Genomic DNA, 25,348 nt, shown 5'->3' on the forward strand with positions numbered 1-25,348 from the left:
GTTTGCCTGTGGTAAAATGGAATTGGCCCCGAGCATACTTAAGGCATACATCCCTCCAATAGGAATCAGGCTTTGCTTCCTCATCTGCAAACATCAAATGTAAAACAGGTTAATGTCGAGCTAGGCTATGTGTGTGTACAGACAGACAGATTGGTAGAAATGATACATGTGCATGTATTTATATATATATATGTATGTTTGTAGGTGGGTAGGTATGTTTTGCATTACGGTTTTATTACTATACAAATAAAGTTCTAATAATATTAATGTTATCATCATTATTTGTATTATTCAATCAATCAATATTTTCATACGAAGACATTGTAGCACAAAGTGCTTCACAAAATAAAAGCAGGCAAACTAAAGGATCATTATTGTTAATAATTAAACTTGGCACAATTAAACTTGTTTCATACACCTGTTTGCGCTGTTCAAGCACATAACAAGACTCCATTACCGGAGGGGATGGAACTTGGCACAACTATTTCGTTTATACGACAAATAAATACGTTATTATTGGTCTGATTCTGTCATATCAGCAATATCCCCACCATAGCCACACAGCTAGCATTGTACAGCGAGTAGGCTATGTAGGCTACAGCGACGCTATTCACTTCGCAATTCATTTATTATGGCTTTCCCCGAGAAAATCGCCAGCGTTCATACGGCAAAAAAACAAATAAATAAGTTATTATTGATTCTGTCAAATCATCCCCACCATAGCCACACAGTGCTAGCATGTATCAGCTGGTATGTAGCTATTACAGTCAGAAGCTCGTTATTAAAGCGACGTAACAAGAAAGTTGAAACACAAGTTGAATATCGTGCTGACGGGACGGGAACATTATAACACTAATACTATTAGAGCTTTCTTTTGTTGTTTTGTTTTTTATGGTGTCGCTTTTATGAGTATTAATAAAGTTTCCAAACCTTTTCTACCGATGTTTTTATCTCCCGTAAGCGGTGGAAAAAATGGCTGCCACTCTAACGCGATGTTCATCGTATATTCCCGCCCCCTCCCGCGTCACGTGACCTATACTATAAGGAACTGTTGTCGGATCTCATTCGAAACTCTTTGATCTCTGAAGGAATATGTTCGGACCTGGTTAGGAGCAGGTTAGGACCTCGTTCGGATTTGTTCGGACCTTTTGTAATGTGTTAGGACCTCGGAGGCAGTCCAAAAACCGGCAGGTACGGCCACGACAACACCCTGTTAGAGTACCAAGTCTCTGGCTTTTTGGAACAGGAAGAGTCTGGAACACTTAGGGTAGGTTAAGCCTTGCTTGATCTAATTTTGAAATAGTCTTCAAATTGACTGAAAGCTAGCTTTGATCACATCTTGGAGACGGCAGGCATTGAACCTCAGGCCTTCTACATGAGAAGCATACGCTTTGCGTTGAGAGAAGTCCCCTGTGTTACTTCAATTGTACATCTGTAAAACCGATTCCTGAAGCTTTGCTTAACGATAGAAGGGACAAATAGGTTCATTAGTTGGCACTAGGGTATCATACATTTTATAGAGAATTTTGCTTGCATGCCGCCGTTTTTCATTGATGGAAAGTCTATTGCATTGATGGATTGCAAGCTTACAACCACAAGCAAGTTGCCAGTTAGGACAATTCCGTTTTTTTTATCTGCAAGAAACACTTTTATCACATCTACACCAGATGATGCTGTTGCAAATAGTGTAGGTACTGCTGGGAGTTGAACCCAGGGTCTCCTGTTTACAAGACAGTCGCTTTCACCAGCTAAGCCACAGTACCCCTATGGTAATGTTTACTTGAGACACCAATGAAAAGGTCGCATGTAGCGTGACCCAATCATGTGTTAAGCTATCAGAGCTGGCTAATAGCTTAACACAAACTTACTGATGTGATTAGAACACTGCCACTTCTGTGAACTAGACAGTCACTATGACAGTCCAAGCCACAGCACCCCTCTCAGTTCAGGAGTAATGCTTCAGCAATGATTGGGAAGACAACGAAAGAGGTCTGCAGTACCATGACATATTTCTGTTGATCCTTTAAACAGCCCCTTAAACATACACTGATTAACCTGTACCGTTGACGGCAAGATTCAAACCTGCGCGGGGAGACCCCAATGGATTTCTAGTCCATCGCCTTCACCACACAGCTTCAACGTTTCAATTCTCTATCTTGTTCAAACATTAGCATTCTGCAACATTTTTGGTATGTAAAGCATTGCGTGACCTCATTTTGTTAAACATTCATTACACAGTAAACATTCAGCAATGTTTCGTGATCGGATCATTTTTGACTTCTACCTTATAAAAGGGAGTCATTCATAATCCACGCGTCACCTTCACTACAATTTGGAGATGCCGGGGATTGAACCCGGGACCTCATACATGCGAAGCATACGCTCTACCACTGAGCTACATCCCCTTAATGTGTTAAATAGTACATCTCTACTATCAATACCTGAAGCTTTGCTTAATGATACAGCCAATCAATAGGTTGACTTGCACTAGACCATCCTAAGAGATGAAGATATTGGCCTGCCTGCTAAAAGCAGAGGTGGTAAACTGGTGTGGCAGATTTCAATCATGGAGCGGGGGATCCAATGGATTTCTAGTGCATCAGCTTAACCGCTTGGCCAGGACAATGGTGCTTATCGACCTCAAGTCTATCAGTTGTTCGAACAGTAACAGACTGCAACGCTTGAGGCTGTGTGATCAAATTGTGAAATAGTCCTACACCCTTGACCACAGCTTGCTTTGATCACATCTTAGTGATCGGACCTCAGCACTCCTACATGAGAAGCTTTACAGATGAGCCGAAAACAGATTACTTCAATTGTACATGTGGCAACCGATACATGAAATTTTGCTTAACGATACAAGAGGGGAAATCAGTTATTGACTGGCAGTACGGTATCATACATTTCTTAGAGAAGTAGTCTGCGTACAGATAGCAGAACTGGCCAACGCTTGTCGGCAGGCCTGAATCTTCGTCGTGACGCAACAATGTTTTCTCTTCTGTGGCTGTCAACACTTAGTGCATAAACGTACCGTACTCATATCAATGTGTTGACCGGCACTAGCTTTTGAGCGCACACTAGCTTTTGATGCGCACAAAAGCGTGCGCTTTTGAAATCGCACGCACTGATTAACCTGTATCGTTGACGACAACACAGTTTCAATTCTCTCACTTGTTTCGAACATTAGCATTCGCCAACATCTTTGGTAGGTTAAGCATTGCGTGACCTCATTTGATCAAAATAGCACTCACCTGACTTTTCTAGGTCAATCAAATGGAGATGCCGGGGATTGACCCCGGGGCCTCATACATGCAAAGCATGCGCTCTACCACTGAGCTACAACCCATACTGCTAGAGTATGTACATTTTAAACCGGCTTCGGAACACACCAAGGGTTTTCTCGTACATGGCATTCAGCACTTGGACCTGACAACACTAGTCTTCAGATCTATCAGACCTTGAAATATTTACATTTTATGTTTGGAGAACATGTTGTCAAAAAACATCGAATGCTAAGAGCCTGTCCAGATAATGCCAGGTTTTAAATATGGCGCCTTCCTATATGCTTAGATTAACATATTTGCACTGATTTCATGCAGTCTCACCGTAATATGTGTATGTGTTGGCTGACCAAGGGAATGAAAATTCGTAATCAGATAGAACCATTGTAGGAAGGATTCGAACCTGCGCGGGGAGACCGCAATGGATTTCTAGTCCACCGCCTTAACCACTCGGCCACGACATCACACTTATAGGGTTCCAAGTCTCTGGCTTTTTGTAACAGGAAGAGTCTGGAACACTTAGGGTAGGTTAAGCCTTGCTTGATCTAATTTTGAAATAATCTTCAAATTGACTGAAGCTAGCTTTGATCACATCTTGGAGACGGCAGGCATTGAACCTCAGGCCTTCTACATGAGAAGCATACGCTTTGCCGTTGAGAGAAGTCCCCTGTGTTACTTCAACTTGTACATCTGTAAAACCGATTTCTGAAGCTTTGCTTAACGATAGAAGGGACAAATAGGTCATTAGTTGGCACTAGGGTATCATACATTTTTTAGAGAATTTTGCTTTCATTGATGGAAAGTCTATTGCATTGATGGATTGCAAGCTTACAACCACAAGCAAGATTGCCAGTTAGGACAATTCCGTTTTTTTTATCTGCAAGAAAAACACTTGTATCACATCTACACCAGATGATGCTGTTGCAAAATGTGTAGGTACTGCTGGGAGTTGAACCCAGGGTCTCCGGTTTACAAGACAGGCGCTTTCACAAGCTAAGCCACAGTACCCCTATGGTGATGTTTACTTGAGACACCAATGAAAAAGGTCGCATGTAGCGTGACCCGATCATGTGTTAAGCTATCAGACCTGGCTGATAGCTTAACACAATTTACTGATGTGATTAGAACACTGCCTCTTCTGTGAACTAGACAGTCACTATGACAGTCCAAGCCACAGCACCCCTCTCAGTTCAGGAGTAATGCTTCAGCAAATGATTGGGAAGACAACGAAAGAGGTCTGCAGTACCATGACATAATTCTGTTGATCCTTTAAACAGCCCCTTAAACATACACTGATTAACCTGTGCCGTTGACGGCAAGATTCGAACCTGCGCGGGGAGACCCCAATGGATTTCTAGTCCATCACCTTAACCACACAGTTTCAACGTTTCAATTCTCTATCTTGTTCAAACATTAGCATTCTGCAACATTTTTTGTATGTAAAGCATTGCGTGACCTCATTTTGTTTAAACATTCATTACACAGTAACATTCAGCAATGTTTCGTGATCGGATCATTTTTGACTTCCACCTTATGAAAGGGATTCATTCATAATGCTCGCGTCACCTTCACTACAATTTGGAGATGCCGGGGATTGAACCCGGGACCTCATACATGCGAAGCATGCGCTCTACCACTGAGCTACATCCCCTTAATGTATTAAAGAGTACATCTCTACTATCAATACCTGAAGCTTTGCTTAATGAGACAGCCAATCATAGGTTGACTTGCACTAGACCATCCTAAGAGATGAAGATATTTGGCCTGCCTGCTTAAAAGCCAGAGGTGGTAAACTGGTTGTGGCAGATTTCAATCATGGAGCGGGGGATCCAATGGATTTCTAGTGCATCAGCTTAACCGCTTGGCCAGGACAATGGTGCTTATCGACCTCAAGTCTATCAGTTGTTCGAACAGTAACAGACTGCAACGCTTGAGGCTGTGTGATCAAATTGTGAAATAGTCCTACACCCTTGACCACATCTTGCTTTGATCACATCTTAGTGATCGGACCTCAGCACTCCTACATGAGAAGCTTTACAGATGAGCCGAAAACAGATTACTTCAATTGTACATGTGGCAACCGATACATGAAAGTTTGCTTAACGATACAAGAGGGGAAATCAGTTATTGACTGGCAGTACGGTATCATACATTTCTTAGAGAAGTAGTCTGCGTACAGATAGCAGAACTGGCCAACGCTTGTCGGCAGGCCTGAATCTTTGTTGTGACGCAACAATGTTTTTCTCTTCTGTGGCTGTCAACACTTAGTGCATAAACGTACCGTACTCATATCAATGTGTTGACCGTCACTAGCTTTTGAGCGCACACTAGCTTTTGAGCGCACAAGCGCACAAAAGCGTACGCTTTTGAAATCGCACGCACTGATTAACCTGTATCGTTGACGACAACACAGTTTCAATTCTCTCACTTGTTTCGAACATTAGCATTCGGCAACATCTTTGGTAGGTTAAGCATTGCGTACCTCATTTGATCGAAATAGCACTCACCTGACTTTTCTAGGCCAATCAAATGGAGATGCCGGGGATTGAACCCGGGGCCTCATACATGCAAAGCATGCGCTCTACCACTGAGCTACAACCCCATACTGCTAGAGCATGTACATTTTAAACCGGCTTCGGAACACACCAAGGGTTTTCTCGTACATGGCATTCAGCACTTGGACCTGACAACACTAGTCTTCAGATCTATCAGACCTTGAAATATTTACATTTTATGTTTGGAGAACATGTTGTCAAAAAACATCGAATGCTAAGAGCCTGTCCAGATAATGCCAGGTTTTAAATATGGCGCCTTCTATATGCTTAGATTAACATATTTGCACTGATTTCATGCAGTCTCACCGTAATATGTGTATGTGTTGGCTGACCAAGGGAATGAAAATTCGTAATCAGATAGAACCGTTGTAGGCAGGATTCGAACCTACGCGGGAGACCCCAATGGATTTCTAGTCCATCGCCTTAACCACTCGGCCACGACATCACACTTTTAGGCTTCCAAGTCTCTGGCTTTTTGTAACAGGAAGAGTCTGGAACACTTAGGGTAGGTTAAGCCTTGCTTGATCTAATTTTGAAATAATCTTCAAATTGACTGAAGCTAGCTTTGATCACATCTTGGAGACGGCAGGCATTGAACCTCAGGCCTTCTACATGAGAAGCATACGCTTTGCCGTTGAGAGAAGTCCCCTGTGTTACTTCAATTGTACATCTGTAAAACCGATTCCTGAAGCTTTGCTTAACGATAGAAGGGACAAATAGGTCATTAGTTGGCACTAGGGTATCATACATTTTTTAGAGAATTTTGCTTTCATTGATGAAAGTCTATTGCATTGATGGATTGCAAGCTTACAACCACAAGCAAGATTGCCAGTTAGGACAATTCCGTTTTTTTTAACTGCAAGAAACACTTTTATCACATCTACACCAGATGATGCTGTTGCAAAAAGTGTAGGTACTGCTGGGAGTTGAACCCAGGGTCTCCTGTTTACAAGACAGGCGCTTCACCAGCTAAGCCACAGTACCCCTACGGTAATGTTTACTTGAGACACCAATGAAAAAGGTCTCATGTAGCGTGACCCGATCATGTGTTAAGCTATCAGAGCTGGCGGCTAAAGGAATTCCAATTGAGTAGGTTACTTACATTATACAACTTACTGATGTGATTAGAACACTGCCTCTTCTGTGAACTAGACAGTCACTATGACAGTCCAAGCCACAGCACCCCTCTCAGTTCAGGAGTAATGCTTCAGCAAATGATTGGGAAGACAAAGAAAGAGGTCTGCAGTGCCATGACATATTTCTGTTGATCCTTTAAACAGCCCCTTAAACATACACTGATTAACCTGTACCGTTGACGGCAGGATTCGAACCTGCGCGGGGAGACACCAATGGATTTCTAGTCCATCACCTTAACCACACAGTTTCGACGTTTCAATTCTCTATCTTGTTCAAACATTAGCATTCTGCAACATTTTTGGTATGTAAAGCAATGCGTGACCTCATTTTGTTTAAACATTCATTACACAGTAACATTCAGCAATGTTTCGTGATCGGATCATTTTTGACTTCTACCTTATGAATGGGATTCAGATGCCGGGGATTGAACCCGGGACCTCATACATGCGCTCTACCACTGAGCTACATCCCCTTAAAATATTAAATAGTACATCTCTACTATCAATACCTGAAGCTTTGCTTAATGATACAGCCAATCAATAGGTTGACTTGCACTAAACCATCCTAAGAGATGAAGATATTTGGCCTGCCTGCTAAAAGCAGAGGTGGTAAACTGGTGTGGCAGATTTCAATCATGGAGCGGGGGATCCAATGGATTTCTAGTGCATCAGCTTAACCGCTTGGCCAGGACAATGGTGCTTGTCGACCTCAAGTCTATCAGTTGTTCGAACAGTAACAGACTGCAACGCTTGAGGCTGTGTGATCAAATTGTGAAATAGTCCTACACCCTTGACCACAGCTTGCTTTGATCACATCTTAGTGATCGGACCTCAGCACTCCTACATGAGAAGCTTTACAGATGAGCCGAAAACAGATTACTTCAATTGTACATGTGGCAACCGATACATGAAAGTTTGCTTAAAGATACAAGAGGGGAAATCGGTTATTGACTGGCAGTACGGTATCATACATTTCTTAGAGAAGTAGTCTGCGTACAGATAGCAGAACTGGCCAACGCTTGTCGGCAGGCCTGAATCTTCGTCGTGACGCAACAATGTTTTTCTCTTCTGTGGCTGTCAACACTTAGTGCATAAACGTACCGTACTCATATCAATGTGTTGACCGGCACTAGCTTTTGAGCGCACACTAGCTTTTGAGCGCACAAAAGCGTGCGCTTTTGAAATCACACGCACTGATTAACCTGTATCGTTGACGACAACACAGTTTCAATTCTCTCACTTGTTTCGAACATTATGTAGCCAAGGCTTCATAAGCTGTGAAAAAGTTAAAAGAAGAAAGAGTAAAAGTCCGCTATTACTTTGTATGAATGTGTGAGAGAGCGATAGCTGGCATTTATGGGGTTAACTGCGTCGGACAGAGCAGGGAGACGTGCGTCATGACGTCACGGTGAAGCGGCGTTGTAGGTGCGCATAACTGCGTGATAATTAGTGGGAGAGGAGAGAACGCACCGTTCGGTTGCACGATTGAAAAATATCTAGAAGTAGTTAAAAGTATCTAGAAGTAGTTGGAAAACACCGCGAGCTGACTCAACAGTCCACAGCTGATGTTGCCCGCTCGGCGGTGAGTTTAATGTGTCTTTTGAATGTGGGGAGCGTCGAGTGGAGGTGTGTGTGCGTCAGTGCGAACTTGTCGCTAACTGCTAAATTGAAACCTTGTGCGTTAGCCGCTAGTGTAGCGACCAAGGCGAATTAGCATTGAACTCGAGCTAACGCACGAGTTAACTGCTAACACCGTGGGGTAATTCTAAATGTTAAGCTATTGTGTGCATTGTATGGAAGGAGAGAAAAAGGGGGATTCATTATTTAATTCGGACAATTATTATTTAATTCGGACAATTGATGCTAAAAGGCTATTTTGAGTTATTTGAGTTTTTATTTCATTCACTGGTAAAGTGAGACCTATGTGGATAATATATTTTTGTTAATTGATTTAAATTAATATATAGGTCATATTTATGTTATTATTTATTTTAAAGGCCCACTATGCAACTTTTTTAGCCAAAATTACATTAAGTATGCAGGTTGAGAGTTATGCTGATGGTTCTGCATCCATTTCTGGGTCGATTGGTGGGTGTGTCATTTACCCATGTCGCCTCTCCAGTGTAAAAGCGCATATGCAACTTGATCTGTTCGGACCGACACAATCCGGATGTGACGCAGCGGAAGTATCCTCGAAAATGTAGTCAGATTGTAGTTTCGAAAATGCTTTACGGCACAGACACACACCCAAACATGGCACCGGCTAGATATAAACAGCCAGTTGCGAGGCAATTGTTGCATTCATCATGGATCAATCGACTAATGGTACGGCCACACCAACCGCGTTACTCGCGTTGGATAACGCGAGTAACGCGCCTAACCTGGCGCTTGATCATTGTGTGTCACAAAAATGGTTCAACGCGCCTGTGGCTGCGCTAGAGTCCGAGGTAGGAAACCCAAACGCCGCCGTGTTTGGGTGCATGATAGAGTTTAGATCGGGTTAGATTAAATAATCTCGGATATAAATAACGATCTCATCTCATCTCATCGTCATCCGTTTATCCGTGGTCGGGTCGCGGGGGGAGCAGCTCAAGCAGGGGGCTCCAGACTTCCCTTTCCCGGGCCACATTGACCAGCTCTGACGGGGGGATCCCGAGGCGTTCCCAGGCCAGTGTTGAGATATAATCTCTCCACCTAGTCCTGGGTCTTCCCCGAGGTCTCCTCCCCAATGGACGTGCCTGAAACACCTCCAAAGGGAGGCGCCCAGTGGGCATCCTTGCCAGATGCCCGAACCACCTCAGCTGACTCCTTTCTAAGTAAAGGAGCAGCGGCTCTAATCCGAGTTCCTCACGGATGACTGAGCTTCTCACCCTATCCCGAGACGCCAGCCACCCTTCTGAGAAAACTCATCTCGGCCGCTTTTACCCGCAATCTCGTCCTTTCGGTCATCACCCAACCCTCATGACCATAGGTGAGGATAGGAACGAAGATCGACCGGTAGATCGAGAGCTTTGCCTTGCGGCTCAGCTCGTAACAACGGTGCGGTAAAGCGAACGCAATACCGCCCCCGCTGCTCTGATTCTCCGGCCAATCTCACGCTCCATAGTACCCTCACTCGCGAACAAGACCCCGAGGTACTTGAACTCCTTCACTTGGGCTAAGGACTCATAAATAACGATAATCGGGTTAAATAACTTCACATGGTGTGTGGTGTGTTTCCAGCATTCGTAGTGTTGATCAGCAGAGAAATAGTCCGCCAAGACGTTGAGGTTGCTTAGCAACCAGAGACTCTGTCCATGCAAGTGAACGGAGCGTTCACTCTTCGTCATAACTATCAAACCAAACATCCTTCACATTCACCGAGCGAACATTATGAAAGTAAAATGCACATTTCTCGCTAAAAATGTTTCCATAAACGCATTTAATGGTGTACTATGTTACTATTTCCACCCAGAATAAAGAAAGATGTCGGCCGTATGCTTCTGTGCAAGGGTCACTACAGTAACGAATTGCTTTACGGCACAGACCCCCAAACACGGAACCGGCTCGATATAAACACAAGTAACTAAGGGATTGTTATATTCATCATAGATCAGTCGACTAAAAAGAGACAGAGAAACCCAATGTCGGAGGAACAGAAGAAGAGAAAAGGGAGACTGACCGACAGAGAGGCCAGACACGAGTAAACGTTGGGCAAGCTTTTCAGGAATAGCGTGAACTGAAAGAAAAAGAAGACTGCAAATCAGACGCCGACTCGGCCGTGTTGCTTTTGAAATTGAAAGTACCTTTGGGTGAACTTTGTCTTCGTCGTATTCTTGATGTTGATAGTCTCTGTACAAATGTGTTTGCTCAACCATTTAGTTGTGAGCCCTGTAAAAATTGTTTTCTCGACCGTTTTGTTGTGAGCCCTGTATGTTTCTAGCTTGCTTGCAACCATATAAACACCTTTGTTTCCATGGGTGTTTTGCTGTTCGTCTGTCCCCCAGATACAGACTGAATCCCCGAATCCAGGTTCTTGTTTATTTCGATTATTATGTTGGCCAAACCTCTTACACTGATTGTTCTGTTCAACCTAAGATAAAACAATTATAACCTAGGGTATAAATTCTCCCCGTGAACTTTAAAAAAGGATGGATTTATGTTTATTGCAATGCAAATACACCCTTTTAAAAATGTATAACCTTGCCTACACTTTATGAACATCTACTTCGGACATGGCTCCACGCATTCGCCGGCTTCTTTGAAAACAAATGCACATGGCTCGCGTAGAAGTGCATGGGGAAGGGACGTCAACGAGTTGTTACGACAGTGTTGTGAAATATCTACTACGAAGCTGTAGGGGGCGCTGTGTAGAGAAATGTGCGTGCCTAAACCAAGAAAACAGCGAAGATATGCCCGAAGTTGCATAGTGGGCCTTTAACTGAAACAATGGCCTGTTGTAATTTACTGAGATGTATGAATGTGGCCTGTTCTACAGGTCAGGTTTTTGTGAAGGATTTGAATTGGTGACGCTCGATGTCGAGGGGACATCAGCGACACCGGTAGTCAACGATAGATAGGAGACCAGCACTGGATAGCCACCAGGCAGCTTCCAGACATCCGCTGGAGATAACCAGATGGCGAGCCGGAACTAAGGAACAGAGTCAACTGAACTACCTCCCAAACCTGCGGTGTGGTAGGAAACACGAAGATCAAAGGGCCCCAACGATATAAACTGAGCTCATATCAAGGAAGAGAAGACCATAAAGACATTTCTTTATATTTCTATTTTATTTTGCGCGCATTTTATTATTTTCCATGTTGAAAATTGTTGTTAACAATACAGTTCTGAAACTATGTTTTGTGTGAGTGTGGTCAGTATTGATGTTCCATCCTGGGCTCCATGAGCGTTAACCTAGAATCCTGGTAACTGGTCCAACTTCGAATTGAAACCGAAACCCAAAAATACCTGTAACCTCATAAGGCAAAGAGGGGTTACAATTAGCATTCGGCAACATCTTTGGTAGGTTAAGCATTGCGTGACCTCATTTGATCAAAATAGCACTCACCTGACTTTTCTAGGCCAATCAAATGGAGATGCCGGGGATTGAACCCGGGGCCTCATACATGCAAAGCATGCGCTCTACCACTGAGCTACATCCCCTTACTGCTAGAGAATGTACATTTTAAACCGGCTTCGGAACACACCAAGGGTTTTCTCGTACATGGCATTCAGCACTTGGACCTGACAACACTAGTCTTCAGATCTATCAGACCTTGAAATATTTACATTTTATGTTTGGAGAACATGTTGTCAAAAAACATCGAATGCTAAGAGCCTGTCCAGATAATGCCAGGTTTTAAATATGGCACCTTCTACATGCTTAGCTTAACATATTTGCACTGATTTCATGCAGTCTCACCGTAATATGTGTATATGTTGGCTGACCAAGGGAATGAAAATTCGTAATCAGATAGAACCGTTGTCTGCAGGATTTGAACCTGCGCGGGGAGACCCCAATGGATTTCTAGTCCATCGCCTTAACCACTCGGCCACGACAACACACTTTTAGGGTTCCAAGTCTCTGGCTTTTTGGAACAGGAAGAGTCTGGAACACTTAGGGTAGGTTAAGCCTTGCTTGATCTAATTTTGAAATAATCTTCAAATTGACTGAAGCTAGCTTTGATCACATCTTGGAGACGGCAGGCATTGAACCTCAGGCCTTCTACATGAGAAGCATACGCTTTGCCGTTGAGAGAAGTCCCCTGTGTTACTTCAATTGCTACATCTGTAAAACCGATTCCCTGAAGCTTTGTCTTAACGATAGAAGGGACAAATAGGTCATTAGTTGGCACTAGGGTATCATACATTTTTTAGAGAATTTTGCTTTCATTGATGGAAAGTCTATTGCATTGATGGATTGCAAGCTTACAACCCACAAGCAAGATTGCCAGTTAGGACAATTCCGTTTTTTTTAACTGCAAGAAACACTTTTATCACATCTACACCAGGTGATGCTGTTGCAAAATGTGTAGGTACTGCAGGGAGTTGAACCCAGGGTCTCCTGTTTACAAGACAGGCGCCTTCACCAGCGAAGCACAGTACCCCTTTTCTTGTTGTCTCTGTTTGATGTTGTATGTATATATTTGTGTTAATTATGTGTACATGGGACGGTGTGTGAAATGATATGTAGTTTCTTTTAATAAAAACCGCCTGGGAAATACCAGGTGCTGTAAGCATTATACCTTTTCAACTCGAGCTCATTGGCTGCAATGGCCTGCCGTGCGCTGTTCTTTAGCGGCCACTGTTTTTGGAGAATGTAAGCAACATAAAGTCATTGACAACGTCTCTCCAAAACTATTTGTGAAAAATGTGGACAGTGCAGTGACGCTGCCAGCAGGGAGCAGCAGAGAGCTGCAATGACGGCGGTCCACCTTAGTCCATCCCAGGTTTTGCAACGCTACGTTTCTTTAAAGATCACGCAAACGATGACGCCCAAGCAGTGTAATGCATTGCGTTCAAATATGTAACTCTGAGTCTGGAATAACGTATCATACATTCATTATGGATCTAATCATTGTTTCCGTACAAGTCCCGTCTCTGGCCACGGCAGCGCTCTCACTCCTTACGTCCTCCTCTTGTATAAAAGCTAATATGGTCCAGACAACAATTGCTTACGGCCGTACAACCTTAGGCATGCCTGATCTCGTCTGATCTCGGTAGCTAAGCAGGGTCGGGCCTGGTTAGTACTTGGATGGGTGACCGCCTGGGAATGGCTCATGACCCACCAAAGTCCTTATCCCTCAACCCTGGGATCGATCCAAAAGGATTGAGGATCAAAATGGATGGCTCTATCTGGTGGCCACTGGTGGGTGGTTTTATTTTCAGAAATGTCATGTGCAAGGCCTAGATTATCAAAATCCACTAGTCTGCTGGATGTTTTGTTTATTATTTTCATACTTTGAGTTGATGTAGCTGATGAGATTCATACAATCAAGTGGAAAAGTGTTACATTTTTTACATTTTTGGGCTGAATTAAGAAAAATAATAAGAATGTATTCAGTGCACTCTCACTTTTTCTGGAAGACATCCGAGCCATTCACAGAACTCAGTGTTTTGACCACACAGGGAGTGCAGCCATCACAGTGGGAGTGTATTCACATCTCTGGTTGCGGGAGTGAAGACACAAGGACTTCTAATTGCTTTGGTGTGTTTTTTCTTTCCAATACCCCACCCCTTGTGGAACCCAAGCACACAGAGACTCCAAAATACTTTTACAACTTTTATTTTTCAACCAGAATGTGTTTCATTGAAAAGGCAATCCATATAAACACAAGTAAACAAGATCTGTTTAGTTAAAAGCTCGCCCACCACAACAAGGTACAGATCTACAGGCGGAGAACACGAGAGCATGAGACGAGAGACAAACATTTACTACCATTTGCAAACATTTAGTTAAACATGGAGCTGACAGACATACACGCATCACAAGGACAGGCACATATAAATAACATTAATAATAATCAAAAACACTCAACAATTAAAGAACACACACACACACACACTTGTACTTAAGATACAAATCAACAATTGGCTTGTACAGGCTAAAGTGCAATAATGAACATGGTTATCCAAAGACTCAGGTGACCAATCAACAAAATAAAGGCTCAAGCTGTTCCTCCCTTTTGTGTTTTCTTTAGCAAACTTTTGTTAAAACTGAAGCAGACAAATACACTACAAACATCAAAGACATGAAGCTGACAAAGATAAACAAACATGCATGACAAAAAACACAGATTATCTGAACATGAACAACCACTAAGGGTATGTAAACTGATTGTGTTAGATTGGAACTGATTATGGTTAAAAGATTGGCCTCGATATATTGAAACATAGACCAGAATGGATACTACAAAGTTAATTTTAACAGCAATATAAATAATAATAAATAAAAACAAACAAAAGAACTTCAAGTAAAACTGCAAAGTGCATTTTTTTTAACGATATAAATAAATAAATAGATAGTGCTTGCTGAAGCACTTTAAAAAACACACACAAAGACAAAGACAAAACACACACAACAAGCCTCTTTCTCTCTCTTACAGATGGCCACAGGAACAGTGGCATCACAGAGGGTAAGTTATTCACACACACACTTCAGGGTATTTACACAGTCCTCCTTTCCAACTCTGCATCCACGACATTTCTTAAAGAGTCAAAGTTGTCATACACCACATTGTAAAAGCCAGGGGTAGTGGACATCCTAGTGGATGAACAGTAGGAAAACTTTTTCTGCATGCTTCCAGCCACTTTGTCCTTGGAAGGGGTTGTACCTCTTCCACTGTCCACCACAGTTTGGCACGTGGCAAGCCCCACATGGCCTTGAGGACTTGTTAGGCATGAATGTCTTCACTGTGGTGCAGGAGGGACAAAGCTCTGGCTGCAGGATGTCCCACGAAACAGGACGGTGGCTGTGCGGGGAGGACCAGCAGTATGGGTGCTGCCGACACAGGGGGTGGGCCATAGGTCCAACGCAGCGGGTGGCCTCGGCTGGAGGTGGGTGGGCGCAGGAGGCCTCGGCAGAATGGGGGTGAGCGCAGAAGGCTTCAGCCGGGTGGAGGACGACAAACCCAGTGGGCTGAACGGGCCGGTTCGCGGGAGTCGGCATGCTCGGCTCATCAACAAATAATCTGGAAATATAAAATACACATGTGATCAGCATTGATATGACGTGTGTGCTATTTGCTTTCCACAGCCAACAGGTGAAACAAAGTGCTTATGACAACTTACCTCCGCTTCTCACCACGTCTCTTTCCAGCCTCGTGATGGATTGTGCCGGTACTGGACCTGAGGCCGGTCTGGCGGAGGGAGGGATGTTGGCAGCGCAGGAGCCTCCGGGAACGGTGCGTCCGACCGCACTTTCAGGTGAGGAGTCACCTTGTGGCAGAAGGAGCAGTCGCGCCTTCTGCAGCTCGTTCTGCTCTCCCTGCTGGCAGTACTGGAACAGCAGCCACACCAGCCAGCCGACATCATTCTCCACAAGCCACCTGAAGGTTCCTGACCGGCGTACTACCCGAACGTGATGACCAGCTGACCTTTCCAAAGGTCTTGCTGTCTGAGATCCAGCCATTGCGGGCCTCTGCCACAGACCTTGCTGCCTCTGTACAGTACAGCCTGGCCTCTCCTTGCCGGTACAAAATGATGTTGGGGTACTGGTGTAGCTGTTGATGGCTGACCAGCGATGGTTTAGTGGCCAAGCTCTTCCCGCAGACATCACAGGTAAAGGTCTCCCTGGCGATGGCATGGATCTTCAGACGCCTCGCCAGGTTGACTTTAAACTGAATGTCTTGTCGCACTGATGTGTAGGCTTCTCCATGTTCCATCTGGTACAGTAAAACATGAATAAATGAGTAAAACTAAAAGCAGATCATTTAGATTGACAATATGTAGCCCTTTATTACACAGAAATGTGCTGTTGGTGTATTAGCCTAGGACAACACGCTCGCCAGATTTTTATCTATGTTGGTAGAAATTAGCTACTGTTTACCAGGTATGCAGCGCATCCCATGCAACAGAGATTAACACGGTCGCCAAATTGCTTTATGTTACAATTACTCTCGCATCAGCTGTTGTCTGAACCGTCACATTTACCAATGTGAAAAGTTTGCAGGTATGCGACGTATGCCCTTACTATTGTAACAGTGTCGTTAGCCGCGCCTAGCTATCGTTACTAAACACACATTAATCAGCTTATTATTTCAACGACCCTTGGGTACATATAGTCATACCATACACCATTGGAAAGCTTAGATTACCACGATTAAAAGGGAGACCACCCACGGCGATAGGTTGACTGAAGTCTACCCAGCAGCTAAAAACGTACCCTCTACGTCTTCCCTTTATACACAACGACCGCGTTATGACACGGTCGAAATCTTTTCTCTTTCTACAAAATCGAAACAGCTTAATACAAACCGTAAAAAAAATGTCTAAATACTAACTAGCAAACGATGCAGGGGATACAATTTACCTGAGTGAATCCTCCGTTGACAGCTTCAACCGAACTAGTGGCATGGCAACCTTGATCGTGAACAGAAGAAATTAGTATTCCAATCCACGCTCAATGATTGGTCTGTTGGGCGCTCAGCTCTGCTCAGCATTGCTCAACCATTGGCTGAGGCTGCTCAGCATCGCTCAACCATTGGTCGGCTGACGGGATAGATAGGGACTTGGAGGGGAAATTGCTTGGGAATACCAGGTGCTGTAAGCATTATACTATTTCAACTCGAGGCCATTGGATGCAATGGCCTACCGTGCGCTGATCTTTAGCGCCCACTGTTTTGGAGAATTTAAGCAACATACAGACTCTGACGACGTCTCCTCAAACTCTATTTGTGAAACATGTGGACAGTGTAGTGACGTAACAGAGAGCTGCAATGACGGCGGTCCACCTTAGTCCATCCCTGGTTTTGCAACGCTACGTTTCTTCAAAAGATCACGCAGACGATGACGCCCAAGCAGTGTAATGCATTGCGTTCAAATATGTAACTCTGAGTCTGGAATAACGTATTCATTCATTCATTATGGATCTAATCATTGTTTCTGTACAAGTCCCGTCTCTGGCCACGGCAGCGCTCTCACTCCTTACGTCCTCCTCCTGTATAAAGGCTAATATGGTCAAGTCTGATAATTGCTTACGGCCATACCACCTTAGGGACGCCCGAACTCGTCTGATCTCGGAAGCTAAGCAGGGTAGGGCATGGTTAGTACTTGGATGGGTGACCGCCTGGGAATACCAGGTGCTGTAAGCATTATACTTTTCAAATCGAGCTCATTGGATGCAATGGCCTACCGTGCGCTGATCTTTAGCGCCCACTGTTTTGGAGAATTTAAGCAACATACAGACTCTGACGAAGTCTCCTCAAACTCTATTTGTGAAACATGTGTACAGTGTAGTGACGCTGCTAGCAGGGAGCAGCAGAGAGCTGCAATGACGGCGGTCCACTTTAGTCCATCCCAGGTTTTGCACGCTACGCTTCTTCAAAAGATCACGCAAACGATGACGCCCAAGCAGTGTAATGCATTGCGTTCAAATATGTAACTCTGAGTCTGGAATAACGTATTCATTCAATCATTATGGATCTAATCATTGTTTCTGTACAAGTCCCGTCTCTGGCCACGGCAGCGCTCTCACTCCTTACGTCCTCCTCCTGTATAAAAGCTAATATGTTCAAGTCTATAATTACTTACGGCCATACCACCTTAAAAAACTTTAATTTGAAAATTTTGAAAGTCATGGATGTCATTGCACCTTACAAGGTTAAAACGATTTCTGGAAAGCAAAAGGCACCCTGGAGAAAAGCTGCTTCTGTAACAGCACAGAAAAAATAATGCAGGAAGGTTGAACGCATCTGGCGTAAAACAAAACTTCATATTCACCATGATATCTACAAAGAGAGCCTCCGTGCCTACAATTCAGACTTAAAAAGTGCTAGAGAAACATTTTTCTCCAATATCATTAAATCCAATAATAATAATAATGCAAAACCCTATTTGCAACTGTTGACAGACTGACCAACCCCCCAACACAAATTCCACCTGATCTCCATTCCACGCAGAAATGCAATGAGTTTGCAGCTTTTTATACTGATAAAATTGAAGGCATCAGACGCGCCATCAATATCTCCACTTCAAACAAAAATGTTGGACTACCACCCTGTTCAGGCAAAAAGTAACGTGGCAGGGATGGCATGCTTTATGTTATTGACTCTAAACTCTTGTGGAAAACTGTTACACAACTAAAGCCATCCACCTGTTGCCTTGATTCTTTACCTACCAACCTCTTTAAGAAGTTTTTGACTGCCTAGCAATAGACATATTGCAGATAGTTAACAACTCTCTCCAGTCATGCAACTTCCCAAAGCCCTGAAAATTGCAGTTATTAAACCCCATGTTAAAAAAGCGGAGCCTAGATACCTCTATTATTAAACAACTACAGGACCAATATAAAATCTGCCCTTCATAAGTAAAATCATTGAGAAAGTTGTCCTCCAGCAACTTAATCACTTCCTGGCATCAACTGGTTGTTATGACACCTTCCAATCAGGATTTCGACCCCTGCACAGCACTGAGACCGCCCTCATTAAAGTTGTAAACGACATCCGTCTTAACACAGACTCTGGCAAAACCTCAATACTAATGCTACTAGGACCTCAGTGCTGCATTCAACACTGTAGACCATACAATACTTTTGGACAGGTTAGAAAACTGGGTGGGGCTTTCAGGCACAGTCTTAAATTGGTTCAGATCCTACCTACAAAGTAGGAACTACTTTGTTTCCATCGGCGAATTTGTATCAGAATCAACCAACGTGATGTGTGGAGTACCACAAGGTTCGATCTTAGGACCCTCTTTATTCAACATCTACATGCTCCCACTAGGGCAAATCATGCATAATAAAAATATTGACCATCATTGCTATGCTGATGACACGCAAATCTATGTATCGCTATCACCAAATGACTATCGGCCCATAGATCTGCTGTGCCAGTGCATTGAGCAAGTGAAAGACTGGATGTGCCGAAATTTCCTTCGGCTAAATGAGGATAAAACAGAGATAATTGTATTTGGTGCTAAAACGGAAAGGCTTAAAGTAACCCAACACCTTCACTCTCTGTCCCTGAAAACCTCAATCAAAGCCAGAAACCTAGGGGTTATCATGGATTCTGATTTACATTTCGAAAGTCACATCAAATCAGTTACAAAATCTGCATATTATCACCTTAAAAATGTAGCAAGACTTAGAGGGCTCATGTCCACCGAAGACTTACAAAAACTTGTACATGCCTTTATCACTAGTAAGCTTGATTACTGCAATGGTCTCCTTACAGGTCTCCCAAAACAAACTCTAAGGAAGCTTCAGCTTGTTCAGAATGCTGCTGCTAGAGTTTTAACAAAGACCAAAAAATTTGAACATATTACACCAATTCTTAAATCGTTACATTGGCTTCCTGTAGGTCAGAGAATTGATTTTAAAATCATGTTGCTAACCTATAAATCCCTACATGGTTTAGGCCCAAAATATTTAACTGATATGCTTCCACTACATAAGCCTTCTAGAACACTAAGATCTTCTGAGACCAATCTGTTAATTATCCCCAGAGTAAACACGAAACATGGGAAAGCAGGATTTAGTTACTATGCAACAAATAGCTGGAATAAACTCCCTGAGGATTTAAGACTTGCCCCAACTCTGAGCACCTTCAAAACAAGATTGAAGACTTTTATGTTTGCTTTAGCTTTCTGCTAAATCTTAAATAATTTACCTTTATTTTACTAAAATGCCTTTTTAACTTTCCCTTTATTTTCTATTTTTACCAGAAAAATACATGACATTTGCTGAGTAATGAAGTTGTGTCATTAAGAGCTTGACGAAGTGAAAACCTGTATTAGTGATTAAGTGCTTAATCACTGAATATACGCCATATGAAACTCTTTTGAATTTGTTTGTTGTTTGCCTTTGGTTCTGGGCTAGAGTCCTAGAATAATCACTGAATATTTGTTTGTTGTTTGCCTTTGGTTCTGGGCTAGAGTCCTAGAATATTGTAATAGATTGTCCTTAAGGTCGGGTTGTGGTCCCGACTTGGGTTCCAGAGAGTCTGTTGATCTGATCTTAAATAACTTTCAATTTAATTTTCTCACTTTCTTAAATACATTGCACTTTCAATTTTACTTACTAAAAAGCCTTTTTAACTTTCTATTTTACTCATTTCTTTGCATATGTTTTCTTTTACTTATAGATTATTTTATTTTATTGTATAACAATGTTTATATGTGAAGCACTTTGAGTCTGCCTTGTGTATGAAAAGTGCTATATAAATAAAGTTGCCTTGCCTTGCCTATACTGTGTCTACGGCTGAACCCTTTTTTGTCTCAGTAATACTCAGGACTACTATCAGTACGGGGGCGGGGGTGGGGCGCCATCCTCCTGGGTGTTAGCTGCCTGCGGCCATGACGTGGCGATGCTATCATTGACACAGATGCAAGTTTGATGCCAGCATATTCCAGTTTCTTAAATTCGGCTGAAAAATCGCAAAGGGAGACATCGGAGCTGGAGTTGTTGTTGTGGCTATGGGAGAGATGAGGCTGGAGGTCATCGTCGATGGGGGAGTGCAGAGGAGGGGGGTGGCCGTTCCTCGCCAAGCCAGCATCAGCGATGGGGGAGGGAACAGTGTTGATGGCGTCGGGCGGGCTGTTGTCTCTCTTCAAGGTCTGTGGGCTGTCTGCTATCTGTGTGTCAGATAGTGGCAGAGTAGTTGTGTGGGGGAGGCTGTAGTCTCGCTTCTTCTCAACCTGTGCTCTGATTGTGGCCTGTGCGTCAGACCAAGGCAAGATTGTGTCCGTGCGTAAAGCGAGAAGAGAAGATTGTCCCTCAACAGTTTTGAGCCTAACCTGTTTGGGTGTAGGCCATCTGCTCTGAAAAGATATTTGCGCCCCCAGAATAAGTTGAAATTGTCAATAAAGTCCCTTCCTCTTTCATTGCAGACTCTGGAAAGCCATGTATTCAGTGCAAGTAGACGACTGAATCTGTTTATTCCCCTGTCAACTGTTGGTATGGGTCCACTGATGGAAGACTTGATGTGTATTTTGTCCAGTGTATCCAATAGATCAGTGATCAATCCCTCTCGAAGTTCTGACTGTTCTCTTTGAATATCATTAAATCCTGCATGCACAATAATCTGTGAGATTTTGGGGTTTTCCAATATGATTTTGGCTAGTTTATGGTTGATGTTGGGAAAAATAACCTGCTGAGTACATCACATGTACATTACAAATATAGCTAACTCCTACCCTAGCCTGATGAGCACATCACATGGCAGACACATTACAATATAGTCAACTCTTGCTCTAACCCAACGAACACATAACACAAACATGATAATATAGTCAGTTCAAGGCCGGAGCCGAAGGCCCCATTTCTCCTCCAGGCAAATGGTAGACACTCAGACAATGCACCAGTCATCCTCAAGAACGGGAGAGCCAAATTAATTTATCACACAGGAGACATTTTGAGAGCTCTCCCCCGTTAGGAGGAACCAAGAGATACACCTGCCCATACCAGGGCCTGAGAACCACATTAAATGATCACACAGGAGACACTTCGGGGGGGCGCTCCCCCGTTTTAATTTATCACACAGGAGACACTTCGAAGCTCTCCCCCGTTAGGAGGAACACAAGAAGATACACATGCATATACTAGGGCCTGAGAGCCAAGGTCAAGCAAAAACACACAGAACCACGCACACCTCAAAAGCACACACCTCATCGAGAGGAGGATACAGCATAAGACTGTATCACACAGGGACTCAGGATCTTCTTCTGAAGCAGACCTTCCACGGAGGCGAAGCTCTGGACGAACCATCAGCGCTGATTAGGGGCTTAGACATATTCGATCTCTCACGCTTTATGACTCTGTATAACCGTTGCCACTTTACTTAATAAATCCAAGGTCCTCGTGCCGACAGACTTTATTACCTCTCCGTCTCATTTCATCTGGTCCAGTAACTAGACAGACCGTTTTTCCCCTCATTGATATCACTAACCATTCCATATGGGAAGATGCATGTTTTGATCTTCTTACCGGTTATATCCTTGATAGTTGAGTCTCCTGTAATCAGAGTGTCTGGTTCATCTGCTTTCTCTGAGATGGGCCCTTGTTGGACGGTGGCAGACACATGCGCAGCCCGCCTCCGTGGCGACTGGTTGTTCCGTCTCTGTCCGCACTGTCCGTCCGGACGCATCTCGGGGCTCAGGGGTGCATCGGTGGCAGGCGCGTTCGTGGACTCTTGAAGTGGCAGGAACCGGTTCTTCAGTGGCAGGGTTGATTTGAGTGACGGGCTAATCCGGCTGATACATGTAACTTTAGCTTAGCATTTGGTGTTGAGTGAACTTGTTGATTCACTTTGGTATGTTGCTTTGGCTTAGCGCCGACTCTGTTCCAGTGAGACGCAGCTGGAACTGTCTCTCTCTTGTCCAGAGCCATAAATGTATAAAAATGGGAATTACATAAAAACGAAAATCTTAAGCAGCTGGTTTTTCTTGTAAATGTATTTATTCATTCTGGAAACAGAATTTCTCTCACAAATTGACATTAATACATATACCTAACATTTGAGACAAGTATTTTAGCATTAATATACTTCAAAACCATGAAATATAACTATAGCGCCCCCATGCCATGGCTAAGGACATGATCTTCTAATTAACCCAAAAGTTAACTGGGACGCTCCCAAGTTCACATTAAACGGACCACACCCTATATGTGGTAATCTACCCGATTTTATGTTTAGTTGTATTGTAGTGTCTCGTAGAGTATTGTAGAACTAAACCCCTAATGAACAGGAATCACTGGCCTGGTAATTACAATAAAAACACACATAATTTACTATGAAAGATAGGTTTCAGTAAAATAACTTTAGTAAAATCTTTAGTCAATAATGATACTGCAATGTTAGTGAATACATTTATGTTTCTAAGGGCTATGGGTTATTTCGGATTCCTGGATTAATTAATACCAGTTTGTTGACCATATCACATACACACCTTTGCTTCTCACGTGTGTAACATAATTCACACATTCATACCAACAGGCCACATATGTCCTTGGCGACTAGAGAGGTCTCGTTCCCATCCTAGGGAGGGATCCGGCTCCTAGGGAGGCGTCCGGCCCGTACAAGAAGCCATTCATTCATGTATCAATTCTACAGATACGAGCGGCCCAGGTGTTCGACGAACTTAGAAGTTCAGGGCCACGAAACAAGTTGCAATGCCAACACATAGCCACAAGGGGTCAGCACCTTACCACAAAGCAAGTTGCAATGCCAACACATAGCCACAAGGGAGCAGCATAGAGACACATACAACATCCAGAGAGGCGGGAGTTCAGCGCCAATTAGCCAAAACATGACTAAGTCCACGCCTGCCCAGTATTAAAGTTACAACCCATAACTCAGAGGGCTAGAACGCTCCAGGTAAAGCATCCTTTGGAATGCCCTACTAAGTGTATCTCCACATGTGCATGTACAATTCCCCTCCTTTTGCTTCTATTGCAGCATTCTTCGAAGAAAATAGTCCAATCCCGGGTTGCTTTTAACTGACTATATTTGTTAAAGTAGGCATGTTTCGGTATGGTAACTATGAAGCTTAAGGGAGGGAATTGTATCTAACGCGTGTAGAGGAAAATACGTGATCTACTTCAAGCCCCCGGTGGCTCTCCGCCGTCTACCTATTGATCTCTGTCCTATTCACTTCAAATCACCCGCTAGAGACCGTCAAGTGGGCGTGGCCTATGTAGTGGGCGTGGCCGGGGTGACGTAATTGCTCCGCCCCTGTCTAAAGGTGCTGCCATCTGTGGCTAAAGTAGTTATTGCAGCTTAAGTGTTCGATTCTGCTTGCTAGTGGCTATGTGAGGGTAATGCAGCTTGTGTGTTCGATCCTGCTTCCTAATGGCTATGTGGGAGCAACTTATGTACTTAAAATACGTAACAATCCCTCTTGGTCATCTCAGATGACCATACAAGATTTTAAGTCATAAACACCATTTACCACACCGAAAACATAGTCAAAGTATAATAAATCATCAACACCACCGACCGAAGTGGAAAAAACTCCATATTGGAGATAAACCACAACGCGTCCCCATAATACTGAAACGGCATTTGCATTGGTGGGTCTCATAGGTAATACAAGTCATTGTTAATAATACAACAATGAACACATATCCTGGTTATCATACAATCATATGGTTAAAGGGCACATAAACAAAAGTATCCATAGAAATCAAAGCTAATACTTTTGGTTATATGTAACAAGGTCATAACATTTTCGGCATGTGCAAAAGTAAAGTACAAAATTAGCAGTCATATTAGGAATTAAAAAAATTCAAGATTATTGATAGGCTAGCATGGATTTGGGTGGTTCAGGTGATCTTTGTGTATTGGTGTGCTGTTGCATGTGGGTGGTATTGGACATTGTTGTAATCGCAGCCATTGTTTCTTCTGTCGCCATCGGGACCTGTAATTCATGAACCCAAGGCTCGTCCCTACTTGTCAAGGGCTCAGCTCACAGAGAGGTTACTTTCACATCATGGGAGCCTCCTTCAGGTGTTCAATCGTCGTCGTGTCAGCAACAGGAAACCTGTAAACAATGGATCATGCCTTTCCACCTCCCAAACATATTCTCCATCCATCCTGTGAAAGGGTCATTAATGCCGGAGTTCTCTGCCAATTCAAACCTGAGGGATTGTAATCATGCCAGCGCCCTGGCCACCAACCCATCCGGAGCTGTGTTATTGGGGATAAAAGTACAACATGTTGTGCCTATCATCGCATACACCCC

The 25,348-nt window shown here is 43.4% G+C and overlaps 10 non-coding genes across 10 annotated transcripts; 1 reads left to right on the plus strand and 9 right to left on the minus strand.

Annotated features, from left to right (window-relative positions):
- Window positions 1-1,689: 1,689 nt before the first annotated feature.
- On the minus strand, window positions 1,690-1,763 carry trnat-ugu (transfer RNA threonine (anticodon UGU)). Its single transcript has one exon. It is a non-coding gene; the product is annotated as a tRNA-Thr (tRNA).
- Window positions 1,764-2,333: 570 nt separating this feature from the next.
- On the minus strand, window positions 2,334-2,405 carry trnaa-cgc (transfer RNA alanine (anticodon CGC)). Its single transcript has one exon. It is a non-coding gene; the product is annotated as a tRNA-Ala (tRNA).
- A 1,258-nt stretch (window positions 2,406-3,663) lies between these two features.
- trnas-aga (transfer RNA serine (anticodon AGA)) lies at window positions 3,664-3,745 on the minus strand. The gene has a single exon. It is a non-coding gene; the product is annotated as a tRNA-Ser (tRNA).
- A 1,115-nt stretch (window positions 3,746-4,860) lies between these two features.
- On the minus strand, window positions 4,861-4,932 carry trnaa-cgc (transfer RNA alanine (anticodon CGC)). The gene has a single exon. It is a non-coding gene; the product is annotated as a tRNA-Ala (tRNA).
- Window positions 4,933-5,811: 879 nt separating this feature from the next.
- Window positions 5,812-5,883, minus strand: trnaa-ugc (transfer RNA alanine (anticodon UGC)). The gene has a single exon. It is a non-coding gene; the product is annotated as a tRNA-Ala (tRNA).
- A 317-nt stretch (window positions 5,884-6,200) lies between these two features.
- trnas-aga (transfer RNA serine (anticodon AGA)) lies at window positions 6,201-6,281 on the minus strand. Its single transcript has one exon. It is a non-coding gene; the product is annotated as a tRNA-Ser (tRNA).
- Window positions 6,282-6,747: 466 nt separating this feature from the next.
- Window positions 6,748-6,820, minus strand: trnat-ugu (transfer RNA threonine (anticodon UGU)). The gene has a single exon. It is a non-coding gene; the product is annotated as a tRNA-Thr (tRNA).
- Window positions 6,821-12,043: 5,223 nt separating this feature from the next.
- Window positions 12,044-12,115, minus strand: trnaa-ugc (transfer RNA alanine (anticodon UGC)). Its single transcript has one exon. It is a non-coding gene; the product is annotated as a tRNA-Ala (tRNA).
- Window positions 12,116-12,432: 317 nt separating this feature from the next.
- trnas-aga (transfer RNA serine (anticodon AGA)) lies at window positions 12,433-12,514 on the minus strand. The gene has a single exon. It is a non-coding gene; the product is annotated as a tRNA-Ser (tRNA).
- A 5,130-nt stretch (window positions 12,515-17,644) lies between these two features.
- Window positions 17,645-17,763, plus strand: LOC115538913 (5S ribosomal RNA). Its single transcript, XR_003975612.1, has one exon. It is a non-coding gene; the product is annotated as a 5S ribosomal RNA (ribosomal RNA).
- The last annotated feature ends 7,585 nt before the right edge of the window (window positions 17,764-25,348 follow it).

This window comes from Gadus morhua, unplaced genomic scaffold, assembly GCF_902167405.1.
Source record: "Gadus morhua unplaced genomic scaffold, gadMor3.0, whole genome shotgun sequence".
In the NCBI taxonomy this organism is placed as follows: domain Eukaryota; kingdom Metazoa; phylum Chordata; class Actinopteri; order Gadiformes; family Gadidae; genus Gadus; species Gadus morhua.